The sequence below is a fragment of the Hibiscus syriacus genome, unplaced genomic scaffold, assembly GCF_006381635.1.
Source record: "Hibiscus syriacus cultivar Baekdansim isolate YM2019G1 unplaced genomic scaffold, ASM638163v2 tig00116970_pilon, whole genome shotgun sequence".
NCBI classification, from domain to species: Eukaryota; Viridiplantae; Streptophyta; class Magnoliopsida; order Malvales; family Malvaceae; genus Hibiscus; species Hibiscus syriacus.
In genome coordinates this window covers 2,377,822-2,399,946 of record NW_024063494.1, presented here as the reverse complement: position 1 = coordinate 2,399,946, position 22,125 = coordinate 2,377,822, and the positions used below count along the sequence as shown (strand labels likewise).

At 34.3% G+C, this 22,125-nt stretch overlaps 1 long non-coding RNA gene across 1 annotated transcript; it reads right to left on the bottom strand.

The window, feature by feature from the left end:
- Positions 1 to 269: 269 nt before the first annotated feature.
- LOC120191569 lies at positions 270 to 10,631 on the bottom strand. The gene is made up of 3 exons (XR_005522706.1): positions 10,426 to 10,631; positions 1,575 to 1,583; positions 270 to 381 (listed from the first exon to the last, which is right to left on the bottom strand). It is a non-coding gene; the product is annotated as an uncharacterized LOC120191569 (long non-coding RNA).
- Positions 10,632 to 22,125: the final 11,494 nt, after the last annotated feature.

Sequence of the window (22,125 nt, the reverse complement as noted above, 5' to 3'; positions counted from 1 at the left end):
GGTGATTTGATCTCGAATGAAGATTTTGAGCTGATTTATAACGCCAATTAATCTAGGGAAAAGCTGTTTAATAATTGATTGTAATGATAAGATATTACAATAAGTATTGCCTTATGCTAGTTTACAGGCCAGGGATCTAGTCGGGAGTGCAGGGAACTCCGGTATTTGGAATCCAGGTATTGGATTGGAGGAAGGCTCCAGGTGTAAAAGTCTTGGCCGTGTCAGTTTTAGATCCAGGTCCCCGGTTCCCCAACTCCACGAAGTAGCCTCTCCCATGCCGGGATGCATCGGAATGTAACCTTCCGGTGTGATGATGTAAGCGATATTGGACTGGATTATGATGACAGTCGCAAGTGGCTTCCATGGTCTGTTGAGGTATGCCTTTGTCAATACACATTTTCGTCATACTAAGATTCAAACTCCTAAAAATATGATAAAATTTTGTTAGGATTCAAACTCCTAAAAATATGATAGAGTTCTACTAAGATTTAAATTCCTAAAGATAGGATCCACAAGCACTATAAATAGCCATTGTAACTCACCATTGTAAGACATGATTTACACACAAAACATAGAGGAAAGCACGGGAAGATACAAAAGCAAAACTATTGTAAAGGATTCGAAAATGAAATAAAAGGTAGCATTTTCTTTTTTCTTTCTTTTGCATGTGCACGTTATTTTTCTTGAGATTTGGTTCGAATAACCCAAAACGTGGGTTGCGCCGATGACCAAAATGGGTGGGGTTTCGAAGTTTCGAACCTAGATCTACCCCGAGGCTTATTTTTAAAAACCGGTTTGATTTTCAGTTAAAGGAGGGGAAGAGCTTTTTAAAAATCTATATTAGTCCCTTTATTTATTATATGGATATTTTATTCATTTATTTTTATTATTCATGTTGTTATTATTATATGTATATATATATATATTAAATTATTTTCAATTTATTTTTTTACTATATTTTATTATTATTATATATATATATTTCTTTAATATTTTACTTATAAGTTTAATATTACTATATATATATTGTAATTATCTTTATCTAGTCGCATATATTTTTTATACTTTTAATAGTTTATTTATATACCTATTATTAAATATATATATTCTTAATTATTTTTATTTGATTATTTCTTTATTTATGTAATATATCTTATAACTTTATATATTTATATTATTTTTTTTATTTTTTTTTTTTTATTCATTATTATTATATTATTATTTAAAAAAAAAAAACTTGTGTCTTTATCATTATTATTATTAAACATTATATTATATACTACTAACCTAGAGGGCCCATTTTTTTGTCTTATTTCTTACTAAAACCCTCCACTTTCGGTGAATTGGGAGGGTAGCTTTTCTATTTTTAAGTATTTGGTGTATATATATAGCTTATTTATTTTATTAATACTTTGATATATATATATATATATATATATATATATATATATATTTATATTTTTTCCTTTTTTCAAATATTACTATATATAATTATTACTTTACTATTTTTTTCTTATCTTACTTATTTATTTTATTTATTTATTTTTCCCTTGTATCTTATTTGTTTTCTTTACCTTGTTTATCTAACACATTTCTCGATTTTTTTTAAAGGATATTTTCAAATCAATCAAGGGTAAGTAATTAGGATCGAAACTTTACCTTTTAATTTAACTTGTTATTTTTCTTAATTAAGACAACTGGAAATTACGTAGTACCGAAAGGGCGGTTCAAGGTGCTAATCCTTCCTTGACCGTAACCGACTCCCGAGCCCGACATATTTCTGGTAAGACGCAGATCATGTAAGAAATAGGGTATCCGATCAACCCATTTATTTTTAAATAAATGATCGGTGGCGACTCTAATCCATATTTTTCTAAGTTGAAGCCAAATTCCGGGGCCCAACCGAAAGACGGTTGCGACAGCTTGGCGACTCCGCTGGGGACGGTAAGTGAGTCAGGCTAAGGTAATTTCCAATTGTCTTTTTAACGAAAAGGGTAAGTTTAAATTTTAAGGTAATATTTCGATCCTTTTTACTTACTTTTGATTATTTTCGAGTAAATAGTTGGACTAATCGTTTTTTCATGATTTCAGCCTTCAAAGTTTTCTTTTTTTCATCTAAAGGCTCTATACCCGAGCTCCGAACCCGTTTTAAGTGGGGGTGAAAGCGACGCCTTCGTGTGAATTTATTCATCGTATGGGCCTAGCAAGTAACCTTCGGGATTCAAATACCTTATGCATTCGTGTGAATTTATTCTCCGTATGGGCATAAGGGAATGTGTCCTCTCGAGTTTAACTTAGTCCACACAAGCTTGTGATGGGTTTAGGACTAAGGGTCTGGTAAGCCCAAGGGGGCACCAGCAAGGAGAACTCGGGTACCTTTTTTTAGAACCTAAACCCGGAGACTACAAGGAGTTAGGGCCCACCCCAAGACCTCATTTCAAACCCTAGGATGCCGGAATTATTTCCTGCTTTACTTTCTGTTCAAAGCATGTGAACTAGAAATTTATGCGGTTAGGACTTGTTCAAAACCAACTTACGGGATGAAGATCATGTCCGGGTAGGAATAATAAGCATGAGGGGTAGATATCATGTGGGGTAGGATTTTTCATTTTTATTATTATTTTGATTTACCTCACTAACTCTTTTTGTTTTTGTTCTCTTTTATTTTGTTTTCATCACCTGCATCATTTAAAAGAGGTGTTGATCCACCAAAAATGTGTTTGTTAAACATAAATAATCTGAATTAATGGATAAAGGGGTTGTAATACAAGAGATAAAAATACAGAGGACAGTCTACAAGGCGACTATGTGTCATATTCAATCCTGAAGGTGTGGTGCCCACAATTGAGGAATATATCACTTTGCTGCTTTATAAAGGACTGAGAATGAATCGGGTCTGCATCAAGCACAATGAAAGACTATCTTGGAAAAACTGACTGTCAGAGGTTGCAGGGGCAAGATGAAGGTTACTAATCTTAGGAGTCCCTTCAGAGATAACAATTACAAAACAATAGCTTGAATTGGAGATCATTGCTGACGAATTCAAGGAACAAACTAATGACTTTACATATTTCCTATCAATCGAGGGCTCCAATGACGCATTCGTTGGGGACAGGCTCAACAAAAGATAGATGCTAGAGATGCAGTCATTCAAGACTTATTGGGCCAGTGCAAAACGTAACTCAACATTGGCACGACCCATCTAGAGAAGCCGGAGTGGTTCGACATGTTATTCAACCAGTGACATACGAATACAGAAGACTAGTCAACATGTCAAAAGCTGTCAGAATATTTTTGTCTCTTAATAGATAAAACACTTTTGTCCCCAATGAGGATTATTCATAATAACAGGCACATTTTTTGGATCAATGCCTCGGATATTTCATGTATCATGCATTTAGACATATTCTGCATTTCGTTATTTTCTTTGCATTCACATCAACTAACGGAAGAATGTCTCAATGAAGGAATAAATACTGGATACACCGCCTCAAGCGTTAGACACACCTCATCCGCATAACACCTGCTTGAAAAAGTAAAAAACAAATGGAGGCCAGAATGGCTCAAATCGAGGAGAACATGGAAAAATTACAGAAAGAACTTGAAGATAAGATAAACCAGATTAGTCTGAGTACTCTGAATACAATCATGAAGAACCAGGAATCTTTGGTTGATCAGATCGTTGCCAAGTTAGTTGGCCTACAACAGACCAGTGCACTTGGGGCAGGTTCACCGGAAGGGGTAACTATACCACCTACCCCACAAGGTGTTGTCTCACCTGAAATCTTACCCGGATTACAAGAGGACTCATATGCTATCAAGGGGAAAGCTATATCTGGTGCAAATATACAAGCTTCCGCGACCAACACTCATCCGGAAGACTATCATGTCCCGGATTTTGACGAGGAGGATAAGGAAAAGAAGATGGAAAAGAAGATCAAGATGTTAGAAGATCAAATGAAGATGGTCCAAGGGGACCATGATTGTTATGGAGTAGATGCAATGGAGCTGAGCCTGGTTCCAGATTTGGTGCTTCCACCAAAGTTTAAAGTTCCTGAGTTTGAGAAGTTCGACGGAACAGCTGCCCTTCAACCCATATCACTATGTTCTGTCGGAAGATGACATGATATGTAGGGAATGACCAACTCCTGGTCCACTGCTTCCAGGAGAACATATCCGGTTCAGCTATCCGGTGGTACAACCAGCTCAGCCGAACTCATATCAAGACATGGAAAGACTTAGCCAAGTCTTTCTTGGAACAATACAAGCATATCAACGATATGAGACCAGACCGAGTTATGCTACAAAACCTGGAGAAAAAGCACAATGAAAAGTTTCCGATAATACGCGCAGCGTTAGAGGGATTTGTCTGTCCAAGTTCATCCACCCTTGGATGAAAATGAAACTAAAAAGCTGTTTTTACAGACCCTGAAGGCACCTTACTTCGGGCACCTGGTGGCAATTACATCGGGAACTTTCTCAGATCTAGTTATGGCTGGTGAGATGATCGAGCTAGCTATAAAACAAGGAAAAATTGAGGGAGATATCAACAATGTTAGTACCTACAACGCCAACAAAGGTGTTACGGTCTCAAGTCTAAAAACTGTTGCAGTTGTACCGTCTAGTACTTCTAAACAAACTCAGAGAGGGCCAAGGAAAGAAAAGATTTGCATCAGTCCAATCCCAATGACATATGAGGAGTTACTCCCAACGCTAGTTGAAAAAATCTTGTGACTCTAGTTCAATCCAAACCTAGAGAGGCCCCATATCCTGAAGGTCATGATATTAACGCCGTATGCAGCTATCATATTGGGAGCTCAGGGCACACCACTGAGAATTGTGGGGCATTGAAACGTAAGGTCCAAGATCTGATCGATTCAGGGGCATTCACTTTCAATATGTAATGGGGCATTCTGATCGAGAGTCATATGGGGCATCCATTAGGAATTTTGTTGCATTATCAAGTATATCATCTTGTTTGTACTTGTTTTTCTTTCGTACTTCTTATGCGTGAACATTTTTAAGTCACTTGACGTTTAAACATTTTAAATAAAATGCTTCATTCTTAGGAGATGAGCAAATTTTAATCTTGAATTGCTTGAATATCACCTCAATTAAAAACTGTTTAATAATTAAGGTTGTAAATCTTTGACAAATGACAAGATTGAACCCTGCAAAACAAAGACCCCTTGGTCCTAATTTAAAAGATACATCAGACTACATATTTTTCTCTTACCGAGCTAAGTTTTCTCTTCTCATGAAGAGTCCATCCAAGGTTTGGTATTCAGACGCGTATTAAGAGCGAACATAATAGGGCAACTAGCACATGAGATTGCAAAACTAATTTGTTTATACCCTTGTTTATGATGTTCAGGGATGATAATGATCTTCACAGATGGAATAGTCGAGTAAGCAAATCTAGTTTAGGTCAGTTGTTTAGAAATTGAACTCTAAAGATGAGATCCCTTGACTTTCAAAAACACCTAGACTATAACAGGTTCTTCTTGACAATCTTAAGAAATTAAATCCGTAAAGCTGAGCTATTCCACTAAGGCAATTGGTTATAGAGGAAACTCGAAAGCCCTGGCTTTATGAATAGATTATGTTCAAACTATGACACTGCTCGGACACTTGGCAATTCGGTGTTTGCTCCACTGCTTTTGTCAGGCCAAAGACTTTGTGATGAGATGAACCCTTCAATGATTTGTCCCTCTAAAGCTGAGCTATTCCACTAAGGCAATTGGTTATAGAGGAAACTCGAAAGCCCTGGCTTTATGAATAGATTACATTCAAATCATGACATTGCTCGGACACTTGGCAATTCGGTGTTTGCTCCACTGCTTTTGTCAGGTCAAAGACTTTGTGATGAGATGAACCCTTCAGTTAAACCTGATAAAAGTGATTATAAGCTGTCCCTATAAAGCAATTGGTTAAACGCCCCAACTTTATGGATTCGGCTAGCCAGACAATGGCAAAATAAATCAAATTCATCTAAAAAGAAATTTTCGGTAATAATAGACTAAGGGAGTTGAGAAACACCTGTTATAGTCAAATTCACATGAGCACTCAAGAATTTCATTTTTTAGACCGATATTTCTGCATTACCTTTATTAGAAGAGCTTATGAAACTTGAACAAATGGAAGATTTCAGAGAACTGAAACAGAAGTGTTCTGAAAGGTCTAGTCATTGATTATGCTAGTTGTGTCATTTTGTTCGCCTCTGATCAAAATACCAAATCAAGAAAGAGGGGCATGCCATGATCTTCATGATAACCAAATCGATGAAACAAACCCACCTCTAGACCAACTTTTCGATCTTGATATTTGTCAAAGATTTGCAGCTATCAAAGATTAAAAGAGTGTTTGACTCTTTTGATATCCAATGAACTCATGTTTTATGATTTGCTTCAATTGTGAAACCTAGAAAGAGGTAACTTTTTCAAAAGTTCTTTTTGATATTTTTCAAAATTTTGAAAATTCGAAAGAAGAAAAGCATTTTCAAACAAGATAAGTTCTCTGGAAGCATATCTTGGAATTCAACAAATATCGCTCCGAAGCTCAAGATCGAAACAGAGGCAAAGGAAACCATCTTTGGGGCAAAATTTGATAAGGGAAGAAAAAATTGTCTTGAGGTCTGCAAGAGTACACCCTGGTGGAAATGAAGACAAATTAAGTCAGAATGAAGACTGCACACGCATCCATTCCCCTCACATCTCAACATATACATCAACACGTACATACATGACACATGAAATTTGCATATTTGAATTCATCATCATGAGCAATAAAAACCTTGATTTTTCCTCCCTTTAGGGCAAATTCAACAGCAAATAAATTTCATTTGGGCATACATCAAGCATAAATCATCAGGATAGTTACATCCATATACATTTTACAGATCTTTTAGGAGAAGATGAGATTAAAAGCCAACTCGATAGATTGAAATATCGACATTCATCTCCAGATTCAACATTTCCAATATAAACTTTGTCTCACTTAAGACAGTCTCATTTAATGCAGATGATTATCTCACTCAAATTTGTTTTTCTTAAAACATACTTTGTCTCACTTGAGACTGTTTTCTCGAAAGAAGATTTATTTCACTCAAGATTGTTTTTCTTAAAACAAGATTTGTCTCGCTTGAGACCGTTTTCACTCGAAAGAAGACATTTCATTTCACTCAAGGCTGTTTTTTTAAGAAGATTTTATCTTGCTTGAGATAGTTTCCCTCGAAACAGAAATTTTTTCTCCCTTGAGACAGTTTCTCTTGAAAACATTTCCCTTGAAATTAATTTTTTCTCTCCTGAGATAGTTTACCTCAAAACAGAAAATTTTGTCTCCCTTGAGACAGTTTCTCTTGAAACATAAACATTGAAAACATTTCCCTTGAAATGATTTTTTTTCTCTCTTGAGATAGTTTCCCTCGAAACGGAAAATTTTGTCTCCCTTGAGACAGTTTCTCTTGAAACATAAACATTGAAAACATTTTCCTTGAATTGAATTTTATCTCGCTTGAGATAGTTTCCCTTGAAACAATTTTGTCTCCCTTGAGACAGTTTCTCTCCAAACATAAACTTTGAAAACAATTTAACGAAATCTTTGAATATGTTTTCCTTCAAACAAATTTTGTCTCCCTTGAGACAGTTTCTCTTGAAATGACACAATTTGCTCGAGAATAGATTTCAACTTCACGACGAAGGATGTCTAGCTCGAAGCCAAACATCCGCGATTTCAACTCCACAACGGAGGATATTGTGACACTCGAGACAACACAAGTTCAACTTCACAACGAAGGGATGACTGGTTGTCAACAAACAACTTCTCAATTTCAGAGCCAATTTCAACTTCACAACGAAGGATATTGGACTTCAGACAACGCAAGTTCAACTTCACGACGAAGGGACCACTGCTTGTCAATAACTTCTCAATTTCAGAGCCAATTTCAACTTCACAACAAAGGATATTGGACTTCAGACAACGTAAGTTCAACTTCACGACGAAAGGACTGCTGCTTGTCAACAACAACTTCCCAATCTCAGAGCCAATTTCAACTTCACAACGAAGGATATTGGACTCCAGACAACGCAAGTTCAACTTCATGACGAAGGGACCGCTGCTTGTCAACAACAACTTCCCAATCTCAGAGCCAATTTCAACTTCACAATGAAGGATATTGGACTCCAGACAACGCAAGTTCAACTCCACGACGAAGGGACCGCTGCTTGTCAACAAAATTTCATTCAGAGTCAATTTCAACTTCACAGTGAAGGATATTGGACTCGAGAGAACACAAGTTCAACTTCACAACGAAGGGACGGCTGGTTGTCAACAAACAATTTCCCGGTTTTAGAGCCAATTTCAATTTCACGACGGAGGATATTGGACTCGGAACAATGCTACTTACTTGGATTTCAACTTCACGACGAAGGATATCCAACTCAAAGAAGGATTATCTGCCATCAAAATTGTCGAGTTCGACTCCATTCAGCTCGATTACACATCAATCGCACTACTTTCCAGTTGCAGTCGGGGTTTTCAAGTCGAGAAGATGACCTGGGTTAGCCGTGTCTTAGTGACAAGCAACCATTTTCAAACAACATAGCTTAAGTCAAGAAAAAGCTATCTGTCAATGAAGATTTCTGAGTTCGATTCCGATCCAAGGTCTTTAAACCGAGTAGAAGACCGAAGGGTAACGGGAAGCCACGTGCTGATTCAAATTCCGAACTACGGCTTCAATTTCATATCATTTCAAGATGAACTCGACTTCACGATGGAGGAGTCATCCGTAACTCAATTCGACAGGGAGTTATTGAAACATCAGAGTTAATTTTCAACTCCACTGAACGAAAAGTGTGTCTTTTAATCTTTGCCCTATCCCCGTTACACGACTATGGGAAAAGAGGGGCAGCTGTCAACACACATTTTCGTCCTACTAGGATTCAAACTCCTAAAAATAGATAAAATTTTGCTAGGATTCAAACTCCTAAAAATAGGATAGAGTTCTACTAAGATTTAAATTCCTAAAGATAGGATCCACAAGCACTATAAATAGCCATTGTAACTCACCATTGTAAGACACGATTTACACACAAAACATAGAGGAAAGCACGGGAAGATACAAAGGCAAAACTATTGTAAAGGATTCGAAAAGGAAATAAAAGGTAGCATTTTCTTTTTTCTTTCTTTTGCATGTGCACGTTATTTTTCTTGAGATTTGGTTCGAATAACCCAAAACGTTGGTTGCGCCGATGACCAAAATGGGTGGGGTTTCGAAGTTTCGAACATAGATCTACCCCGAGGCTTATTTTTAAAAATCGGTTTGATTTTTGGTTAAAGGAGGGGAAGAGCTTTTTAAAAATCTATATTAGTCCCTTTATTTATTATATGGATATTTTATTCATTTATTTTTATTATTCATGTTGTTATTATTATATGTATATATACATATATATTAAATTATTTTCAATTTTTTTTACTATATTTTATTAGTATTATATATATATATTTCTTTAATATTTTACTTATAAGTCTAATATTACTATATATTGTAATTATCTTTATCTAGTCGTATATATTTTTTTATACTTTTAATAGTTTATTTATATACCTATTATTAAATATATATATTCTTAATTATTTTTATTTGATTATTTCTTTATTTATGTAATATATCTTATAACTTTATATATTTATATTATTTTTTATTATTTTCGTTTTTTTATTCATTATTATTATTATTATTACCTTGTGTCTTTTCATTATTATTATTAAACATTATATTATATACTACTTAGAGGGCCCATTTTTTTGTCTTATTTCTTACTAAAGCCCCCCACTTTCGGTGAATTAGGAGGGTAACTTTTCTATTTTTAAGTATTTGGTGTATATATACTTATTTATTTTATTAATACTTTGATATATATATATATATATATATATATATATATTATATTTTTTCCTTTTTTCAAATGTTACTATATATAATTATTACTTTACTATTTTTTTCTTATCTTACTTATTTATTTTATTTATTTTATTTTTCTCTTGTATCTTATTTGTTTTCTTTACTTTGTTTATCTAACACATTTTCGATTTTTTTAAATGATATTTTCAAATTAATCAAGGGTAAGTAATTAGGATCGAAACTTTACCTTTTAATTTAACTTGTTATTTTTCTTAATTAAGACAACTGGAAATTACGTAGTACCGAAAGGGCGGTTCAAGGGTGCTAATCCTTCCTTGACCGTAACCGACTCCAGAGCCCGACATATTTCTGGTAAGACGCAGATCAGGTAAGAAATAGGGTATCCGATCAACCCATTTATTTTTAAATAAATGATCGGTGGTGACTCCAATCCACATTTTTCTAAGTCGAAGCCTAATTCCGGAGTCCAACCGAAAGACGGTTGCGACAGCCTTGTTAACGTTCTTCACCGAAATGTAGTCCTTATCACCGGATATAGTGCAGTTGTGGAGCACGAAGCCGCCTCTTGATTTATCGAACTGTTTCCCCTGTGCAATCACCATGCAGTTTGTCTGGGACCTGGTATTCTCACGATCATCTGGCAGTTTTGGAACACCACCCTGGAGTCGCCGAAGATAAAGTCTATGGTGACGGTGATGACGCAGTCACGGAACTGCATTTCCTTTTGTGGGTATAAAGTGTCTTGATAACCGTTGAAGTGGTAATTGTAGAAGACACCTAGATCGTCGTAAGCTCTTAGGGCAACGACTTGTTCACCTTCGTATCCGGCGGCGTTCTCAATTCCGATGTCCTGGGCTATGATATTCATAGCATTGACGGCTACAGTTTCAGTGTGGAAAGTTGTGATTTTATTCCTTACAACGCTAATGTTATTGGTGATAATAGTCTTGGTCCACCCATCTCCGATGAACAGAACGTTGTTCGCACCCTTGGGGATATCAACCTTCTCGTTGTAAAGTCCGGCCTTGATGTAAATAACAAATCGTTCAGCATTCTTCTTTGGGACTTCAGCCAAGGCCTTGACGATGTTGTTGTATTTTCCACTCCGTCTTTAGCAACCACCACATTATGTTTAATATCGCTCGGTTTCGCCTGGAGGAGTCTCCGATCTTTTCAGCTCGTCCATTTGGGGAAATCACTTTCTTCATCCGACAAAAGCCTACGATGGAGCGAGGTGGTGATGTTACCGATGCTTGAGATTTTGTGGTCTTTAGTAATAGAGGCTATACAAGCCATCATGCCAAGGGCGTTCTTATTTAACTCTTGTGTCGTTTTCAATATATTCTTCATCTTCTAGGCGGCGTCACCGTCTTTTTCCGTGAACGAGTCTATACAAGTCTTCTGACCGGTGAGGGCGCCGCTCAGTCACACCTGGATGCGCAAGAGGATATCACTGATCTTGCTGATGTCTTACTCAGCGAGCTTGTTGAAGGAAGCTTCAAGGTCGTCAATGGCGTAATCCAATACCTCCTTGCAAACACTGAGAGCATCTTTTGTCCCTTTGTCCTTTTCCAAATCCTGGAGCGTCTTTGAAATCACCAACACCTTCTTTATCTCCATTATCGTCGACTGAAACCCAGTCCTTATAAGCTCCTTCGGGTCGCTCTAGTTGGACAATGCAAGGCTCTTTTCACACGTCTCTTTGAAATTGGCCTACAAACGGATTGCACCGTCTTACTAGAAGTCAACGTTTTCTCCGTCTCATCATTCGTATGGAGACCGATGGCAAAAAACACGGCCAGCACCGACGCCACTACCGCCACCAAAACAACAACGACAAAAAGAGCGTTATTCTCCATTCTTTAACAGCTTTTTTTTATCTATTTAAACCCCTAAGAAGAACAAGAAATAAAATTTCTTTTTCCTCCCTTCCTTTCCTAAACAAGAGTAGAAGAAGGAAGGAAAAAAGAAGATTTACTGCAGCTGCGTGGAGCTGCTTATTGAAGATTTTACTGTTGCTTGAATAATCTGCAATTCCAATGCCGTTTTTATTCTTGAAGGAAATCACTATTTTTAGTTAAGAACTCCATTTCTATGGTGCGAAGATCCCTGCGGAGGTGACAATCTGTTTATGGTTAGGGTTTTATGTATTTTGTCATAGCAAAAATACATACAGAATCAAAATAAGAAATAATCTATCATATAAAATATTTATATATTATCAACCAACCTCTCCAACCAAAAAATTAAAGAGGTCATTAAGCCATTTAAGTGACAGAGATATTATTGTTTTTTTTAAAAGTTTCGAGTTTGAGCAACTTCATTTAAAATTATGTGTTTACGCTTTGCTAATGATTAAGAAATTTTTTAAAAGATAATACATTATAATTACCTTAAACTATTAAGAAACCAATTAAAAAAAATTAAAACTACAATAATAGGTTTTCAGTAAAAAGATAAAGCAATATATCTAAGAAGTAAAAAAAATAAAATTAAGAAAAAAATGAATATTAATTAATATATAAAAAAACACCAAAGACATATATAATTTATTAAAATCTAGGGTAGTGTACACAAATGGTCTCCCAATTATAGGGTGCTGTTTTGTTTAGTCCCCCGATTATTAAAAATTAAGATGTTATTTTGTTGAGTCACAGATTATTAAAAGTTACAAAATAATCACTCAATTATTTATATGTTCCAAACTCGTTCTTTTTCATTTAAAAGTTAACGATCCATAAAATACAATTGAAACGGTTCTTAAATAATATTTTATCATATCTCAGTCAACAGGTTAACATCAAGCTCAGACGACTGTCAATTTTTTAATGAAAAAGGATGAGTTTGAAACATATTAATAGTCAGATGACAATTTTGTAACTTTTAATAAACAAATAACTCAACAAAACAATGCCCTATAATCAGTGGACCATTTCATAACTTTTAATATTCGACAAACTCAATAAAACAATACCTTATAGTCAGTGATCATTTATGTATTTTACCTCAAAATCTATAGGTTTATACGAAAGAAGTACAAAATTATTGTGAAGCTTTAAAATTTAAAAATATATAGTACACGTTATTTAATTAAATTTACTAATTATTTCATCAATTTATTTTCATGTTATCAAATGAAAAATTAGGTATTTAAATTTTTATTAGACATGATAAATAATTTTAATGAAAATATAATTAAAATTATGATATTACAAATCAAAACAATAGTTTTTTTAAAGACTAAACAATAGTTTACTTAAATATAATAGTAAGTAAATAATATTGAGATATGATCATAAATATTTACATTATATAGATATAATTACATCTAATACAAAATAAACTCAAATTCGAATTTGACATGAGGCTGAACTTGAAAAACTCTTATATAAAAAAGTCCCAAACCCAAAAATTTCAAACTCGAAAAGATAAGAACTTGGAGAAGCACGGAATTGAAAAGTATATATCTTAAACTCTAAATCCTAAACTTGAAATAAACTTAATTAAAAAATATGAACCCACCCAAATTGGCCTAATTATCACATATAATTATAGTATTAGATTCAACAAATTATAAATTTTAATGAAAAGATTAATACAAATATAAATTTAATGACTATCAATATAGTTTACACTAAAATGAATATCTTAAATTTAACCCGACGACTAATTTTCAATCCTTTCATTTTTAACATTATTTTGGTTTTAATAGAATTTAATACAATTTATACCTATGATACTTAATTCTTTAATCATTTATTAATTTTTCATTAAGCTAACTTTATTAACTTTTTAGTTTCATGCACGAATCAAGCGACCTTGGTGATAAAGAAATTGTTGTTCCTTGAAATCCCAGGTTCGAGCATCATGGATGCCTAGGGTGTGAGCGTTCAATGCCAAATGGTTGAGAGTTATCTTTGAACAGATACTACCTTGTACTTACCGTTTGCGTTTTGTGAGTATTAAATATGGACGAGAAATATGTGCAAGTATACACAATCAAACACGTAATACAATGATGAGTGAGTATTGTCTCCACATGGATTGGTGGAAATTTATAAGTTCAATCAAAGAAAAGAACCACTTTATCTAAGTATAGTTAGTGTGATGGTAAGACTAATAAGAATGCTAAGGCAATGTGAAATGTATATTGGTGGGGATGGAATGATAGTGTGATGTGGCAGCAAATGGAGGTGTCGTGGCAAAAAGGATGGAAATGTCGTACCAAAATAAATTGCGTGTAGTGAAATCAAATAAAAATAAAAAAGCAAAACAAAATGTAAACACTGGATTTGAATAAAATGACTTGATAATCCTCACACAACAAGCTACTACTAGAATGAATGATAGGATTTGATAATCCTCACACAACAAGCTACTACGAGAATGAATGATAGGATTCACTTAGGAAACTTAAGCCTATCTTCTCATGATGGTCTTACTTCTGTGTCTTACTTGCTCGACAGAGTTTACTAAGGGTGCCCTATGCTATCTCTAATCAAGGGACTCGACAGGTTGAGAATGTCATGGCAATACCTCTTGGCGTTAGTTGTTGCATGGATCCCATCAGTTTAAATCAACAGAACATGTCACGACAATGCCACACAACGTTAGAACTAGCATCTAACCTCTTGACCGAGCACTACTCCTTTTAGTCAATTGAAATCCTAGCCTTATGTCTAAAGGTGGATTAGGTCTAGTTACTATCTAAAACCCATTGCTTATGTTAATCCTCCTTAGTTTCTCCCGAACACTAAAGATGAGTTACTTAGTTTCTTTCGAACACAAAGTAGTCTCCTAAGGAATGGTTACTCTCATAGCTCTTAGAACCTTAAGTCATTAAGCACCATAAGCAAAACAAATAAAAATGTAAAGAAAAATAACCATCCATTAAAGAAAAACTTAAGAATCCATAATGAAATCCCACTAAATAAAGCTAGTTAATGGTGGGGTTCGAATATTCCATGAAACAAAGAATAAAATTCATTTGTTTCATACAACCAAAATATGATAAGTGATAAGAAAAAAATAGTAAAGGGATGGAGGAAAAGCCTTCGATGCCTGCAGTCAGAGCTTCCCTTGGCCACCACGAACTGCCTTAGCTTGCTAGCTCCTCTCGGACGCCTAGCTCGCCACTTCTTCAGGCTTGCTAATGGAGAAACACCATGGAAAAGATTAAGAGAATAAAAAAAGGAAGTTTTTTCTTCCAGCATCCTCTCCTCTATTTGCTCAGAAATTTAAGCTCAAAGATCTAAAAATCAAGTCTCTCAAATTTGGTGACCTCATTTCCTATTTATAATGGGGAATAAACCTAGGGATTTGTGTCAAAATTCCCATGATACCCCAAGGCTCATTCCCTTCACGTGAGGGGTGGTACAAAGGTGCTAGTGGTCCCTCCTAGGTGGCTGGCACCAGAGAGCATGTTCAGACAAGGACAGTTGGCTTTTTTATAAAAATATATTATTTTGTCTTTTCTTCTATATAAATGCTGTACGAGTTGTCGCGACATTCGTATTCTGCTCAACATTCCCAATTTGTCACGACAATTCTTCTCATGCATCCTTGCTCCAAAATCCTGCACATCATCAAACAAAGCACCTTCCTCATAATGCAACAATGTTTTCAAAATAAAATGCCACGAAAAAATATATTTCCACCACATGCAACTATATGCTCCTAAATACATCTATATGATCCTATATGAGCCTTTAGATAATCAATAATTTTGAGTTAATCGATCGATGGAATAGGGGGGTGAATTGTCAATAAAAAATTTCGGTGGAAGCTTTTGCAGAAAATTAAAAATATTTGCACAGCGATTTAGAGTGGTTCGACTTTCTCAACCAAAGTCTACGTCCACTACCTTAGCTATCCACACTAAGGATTTTCCACAAATTCACTAATTTGTCTTTCTTTTGAGGACAAAGAGTAACCTACAACTCCCTCAAGAATTATACCCCAAATTCTTAAGAACACTCTTTTTCAAAGAGAAATACACAAATTTCGCAAACTTACAAGAAAACCTCACAAGGTAGATTGTTTGCACAATTCTAGAACAAAGAAAGAACACTCAAGAATAATACAATTGAGTACAAGTAGAGTTCTTCAAAGCAAAATGAATATTGAATGAAAAATAGGCTTGAAGTGCTCAAACAATGAGTTTGATGCTTTCTCTTTGATTCTATCTTTTCTTTTGTTGATTATTGTTGATCAATGGCTCCTAAGCTTGTTTAAATACTCCTTGGATCACTTCTGAATGTTGGGGATCATTAGTGGAGTCAATAGAGCCGTTAGTGTGTGAAAACAATTAATAAAATAGATGGAAGCGTATGGTGCATCAATGCATAAACAGAGTGCATCGGTACACTATGTGTAAAATTCAAATATTTCGACCATTGGAAGACTTGGTGCATCGATACACTAGGGGTGCATCGATGTATAAAATACATTCGATGTTTCAAACAAGCCTGGAGTGCATCGATGCATGCCTTGTGCATCGGTACACAAAATGCATTCGGTTTTCAAAATATTCAGGAGTGCATCGATACATGCCTTGTGCATCGATACACAAAATGCATTCAAAATTAGGTGTGCATCGATGCATAATTGAGTGCATCGGTACATCACTTTGTAAAATTGATTTTTGGCTTGTTTTTGGTTCGAAATACTTTTGTGAAAATTGTTTCAAAAAATATTTTAAGTATAAAACACAATTTTACACTTTAGTAAGGATTAAAATTGAACTTTGAAAGATTTGGAGTAGTATTTTGATATTCGAATAATTATATCGAATATAGTTAGAAAATCATTTGTAAAATCTTAAAATTCATTTAACTTAATTTGTTATATCGAAACATCAAAATGTTTTCAACAATCTCCCCCTTTTTGATATAGCAAAACATTTGAGTAATTTTAAGATTTGTTTAAGAAAATTATTTTTGAAATCAATTTTGAAAATTACTCCCCCTTACTATGATACATCTTCTCCCCCTTTTTGTTAAATCAAAAAGGCTCGATTAAAAAAAATTGAAACATAGCCAATTGATATTGATAAATATAGTTTAAGCTACTAAGATCACAATCAAGAGAAAGATTAGCCATTATTTCATAATTCAATATTCATAAATAAATATTTGAGAAATCATAATATGTATAGTTTTCATGAAAACAACACAATTAAATCAAAAACATCAATAGTTTATAATCATACTATAATCAATGCCCGATATAATGTTCATCTAAAACTAATCTAAACTAGTTCTAAAATTAAAATTTGATAAAATAGAGGTTTTTGGAAAATTACCTTGAAAAATTCAGATTGAGTGGAATGTGATGATGTTTTGCATGATTTAATGATGTTAGCAGGATTTGGAGAAGTAATATGAATGATTTCCAATCAAAAACTTAGGTTTTGGAGAAATTTTGAGAGTGAGGAGAAGGAGAGGAGCGGCGGTAGTTTGAGAATGTTTAAGAGAGTTTGAGAGAAAATGAAGAAGAAATAGGGTTTTTAACAAAAAACCCGACAGATGCATCGATGCATGGCCTTGGGCATCGATGCACATTCAAGGAGTGCATCGGTGCATCTTCATGATGTATCGATGCACATTCAAAGGGATGCATCGATGCACTTTCATAGTGATCGATGCATTATGCAAAAAAGTCAAAAATCTGTTTTAAACACTCAAAATACCAAATTAATTGGCTCTAGTGGTATTGGCAACTCATATATTGAAAATTAATCATGTTCAATCAATAAATTTTATCCTTAAACTATATTTGAACATAAAATTAATTTTCACTAAGAATCATAAACTCCCCCTAACTAATAGCAAAGAATGCAATGAAAAATCATTATTATTATAAGCATTTTTCATTCATTCTTAAAAGTGCTAAAATTAATTTAAACACTAAGTGAGGAAAGGTCAGTTAAACCTAATTCTCTCCTAAGTGTCCAAAATCTTTCTTCGTCTAAAGGTTTTGTAAAGATATCTACTATTTGGTGCAAAGTATCAACAAATTCTAGAACTATATATTCCTTAGCAACATGGTCTCTAATGAAGTGATGTCTTATTTCAATGTGCTTAGTTCTAGAGTGTTGGATGGGATTTTTAGTGAGACAAATAGCACTAGTATTGTCACACTTGATAGAAATGGTACCTACTTCAATTCCATAATCAAAAATTGTTGTTTCATCCATAAAACTTGTGCACAACAACTACCGGTTGAAATGTATTCCGCTTCAGTGGTAGATAATGCAACACAATTTTGTTTCTTTGAAAACCAATAAATGAACATATTTCCAAGAAATTAGCAAGCTAAAGCTAGAGTCTCTAGGATACCAAAGTCCTAAACTAGGAGTGTCCTTAAGGTATCTAAAGATTCTCTTAACAGCTAGTAAATGTGATTCCTTAGGACATGATTGACATCTAGCACATAAGCAAACACTAAACATAATGTCCAGTCTACTTGCGGTTAAATAAAATAAAGAACCAATCATTGACCTATATAATTTAACATTCACACATTTACCTCCTTCATCTATTCAAGCTTTGTAGAAGACCTCATTGGAGTTACATGAGATTTCCCATTTTGCAGTCCAAACTTCTTGAGCATATCCTTGACGTACTTAGCTTGATTGATGAAGATGTCGTCTTTTCTTTGCTTGATTTGAAGTCCCAAGAAAAATGAGAGCTCCCCCATCATACTCATCTCAAATTCACTTTGCATTAGCTTAGAAAATTCTTGTCAAAGAATATCATTAGTAGAACCAAATATTATATCATCAACATAAATTTGAACTACTAATAAATCTTTACCTTTATGCTTTAAAAACAATGTAGTGTCAACCTTCCATTTTGAAAACCCTTTTTCGATTAGAAAATTTGACAATCTTTCATACCAAGCTCTAGGAGCTTGTTTTAAACCATAAAGTGTTTTTGTCAATTTAAGAACATGATTTGGAAATTTTGAATCTTCAAAACCAGGAGGTTGCTCCACATACACTTCTTTTATAAAACCATTTAAAAATGCACTTTAACATCCGTTTGATATAATTTAAATTCATTGAAACATGCAAATGCTAATAACATTCTAATTGCTTCCATCCTAGCTACGGGAGCGTATGTTTCATCATAGTCTATGCCCTCTTCTTGAGTATACCCTTGAGCAACAAGTCTAGCCTTGTTTCTCACTATATTACCACTTTCATCAAGCTTATTCATAAATACCCATATAGTACCTACAGTAGATTTATTAATAGGTCTTTCAACTAATGTCCATACTTTACTTCTCCCAAATTGATTTAACTCTTCTTGGATAGCCATAATCCAATGTTCATCATTTAATGCTTCTTTAATATTTTTAGGCTCTATGCATGAGATAAATGTAACATAATTACAAATATTTCTAAGAGAAGATCGAGTTGTTACCCCTTTGGATGGATCACCTATTATTTCACCATCCTTGATATAGTTGTACTCTCTTGGGTAAGGTACTTCCCTTTCTTCAATGGTTAGATTCTTGAGGGGATCATGAATTTCTTCATCTTTTGTTTCTTCCTTTGATGATGGTTCTCCAACGTCATTTCTAACGTCATTTGCTTGTGTAATACCTATATCATTATCAACAAAAGAATCCTTCCTTGGAAGGGGATTATCATCGAAAATAACATGTATAGACTCTTCTCACTACTAGAAAAAAACCCCTTTAATGACGCGCATTACGCATCATCTATGAGTGCAGATGACACACAAATGCCTGTCGTTGAAGCCACCGACATGAATCTTAGATGACGCGCAACTGTGTGTCATAAATCTATGACACCCTTTTATAACATGCATTTATGACACACATTTATAACGTACATTTATGACTCACATTGAGCGTCATTAAATCCCCCGTCATAAATGAAGATGACACACATTTGTGTGTCATAAATTTATGACACGCATGTATGACTTACATTGCGTGTCATTGAAGCCCCCGTCATAAATGAAGATGACACACATTGTGTGTCAGTGTGTATATGCATTAAGTTGTTTTCCCATAATTATCAGTATAAATAAAAGAAATTAAGCACATTTTAGTTAAACATATTCAACATAACATAAGAAACATGATAATTATGGGAATTTACAATGTAAAAGGGACAATCCAACCAACTGGTAGTTGCAAATCAAAGAAAGCCATATGGCTTCAAATTAGGTCGTCATTGTTCTTAGACTCTTGGAACATAGAAACATGGTCCAATATTTTACAATAAGAATATAATGACTAAATAGAATAGAAAATGGTACCATTTAGCTTGAAGGATTTTGTTACTACATCAATTCTCATGTTTCTGGGAGTGAAGAAACCTAGAATCTTTCTTATTGTCTCCTTATCCCATAATTCATAGACATAGTCTCCAAAGATAACATGTTCCGGTGGATAAACAAGAAAATTTTCTATAACAAAGAAAAAAAGGAATAGTTAATGGAATGCAACAGCAAATACCAGAAATACCAGAAGAAGATATTATATGTGTACTTTAGTACACATGACAAAACATATACAACATCATGGTTTAAGCAGCAAAAAAATTTCTTAATGAATAAACCAGAAACTAAGATATAAGCATTGTTTATCTCTTATATGGTTCTAAACAAGAAGGGAATATTATCAATCATATTAATTTCAGGGTATTAAAATCTGATATCAGCATAATAGTAGTACTAGTAATAGTTAAGCATATTGAATAAACTTGAGGGGTTAATATTGGAAATTGAAGCAAATGAAAAACACTATCTACATTCACAGACTAATTAAGAATCACTTATCATTTATAAGGCATCAAAGTTGTAGACCGTTCACATTTTATTCATACATACATATGCATCCTTTTCTTTGTTATTATTACTTCCGTGAGAAACCTCCTACTTAATCATTACGATAATGCAGAATTATATACCATGACCAAGAAGATTAGCCAAATAATCTTTTGGTTTCTTCATATACTCTTACAAAAGACAAGGTAGTGCCCAGCTTAACTCAAGGATATGGACATCCTTCACTGTCTTCAACCTATAAAGTTTTCCAGTTCTCTAGTAAGGACTTTTCACCTTAAACTCTGGCTTCCCTTGAGAACCTTGTTTCACACTCTGGCTTCCCTTAAGAACCTTGTTTCACACTCTGGCTTCCCTTGGAAGGAAGAAGTAAATTAGAAGGCAATTTTCGCCACTTAATCTTCACATTGAGCCCACTGGATCTTTACCCTGACACAAAAGAAACAAAAATTGTATTTGCTTGGTTTAGGACAGCTATTGCGAGTTGTGACCAAGTTAAAACCAAGACAATTAATTTTCTTTAATACATGCATTAGGATCCAAAAGAAGTGAGTTACCCCATAGTATCAGTAGAAAATATTATTGGCTTCCCAAGAATCGGTTGCATCCTGTTATTAACACAATGAAAGTGAGAAATTGTGGAACTACTACAGAAAACGGAAGAGAGAATCCCACAGAAAGGATAGAATTTGTGGAATATATAAATATCAAAAGACTACTAATAAGCAACCTAAAAATAATGTACTGATTAATTAGTAATCACAACCTAGCAAAAGCAAACTGAACAATCGATGATGAAAATAGATTACATCTTTGAACGAAAAAACTTGAAAAAGGCCAGAATTAGAAAGAATGAGATGATGTTCTTGCATTTAATTATTCTGGTTCTGTGGTGGCATCCATTAACAGTAAACAATATAAAAAGTTCATGAGCAAACCTTTAAGTCTTCGTCAAGGGTGTACCAACCATAGAAAATCTAAGATATGCATGTTAGAGTTCAATTTGCCAAAGTTGAGTAACAAACACTAGAAAGACAAAATAAAAGTGGCTTCTATTACTGCCAGTTATAACCAAAAGTGATTTCAATCACAACAGATATTAAGTGTGGACAGAAAAAAAACAGATCAATAAATATATAACATATCTCGTATTCTTGAAACTCAAAACTTCCAATGACAACAACGCTTGCTACATGATTAGGAGGGGGACGAAGCAGCCCTTGATCTTCTTCCCACGTTAATTGCATCTCTATAAAGTCTTCATTATGAATTCTTAGACGCTTACTCTTTGAACCTAGCATGATATTCTTCCTCTTTCTGGAAACTGCTACTTTGGCTTCTAATGATTCCTTTGTTATGTGTCCTGACTTATCAATT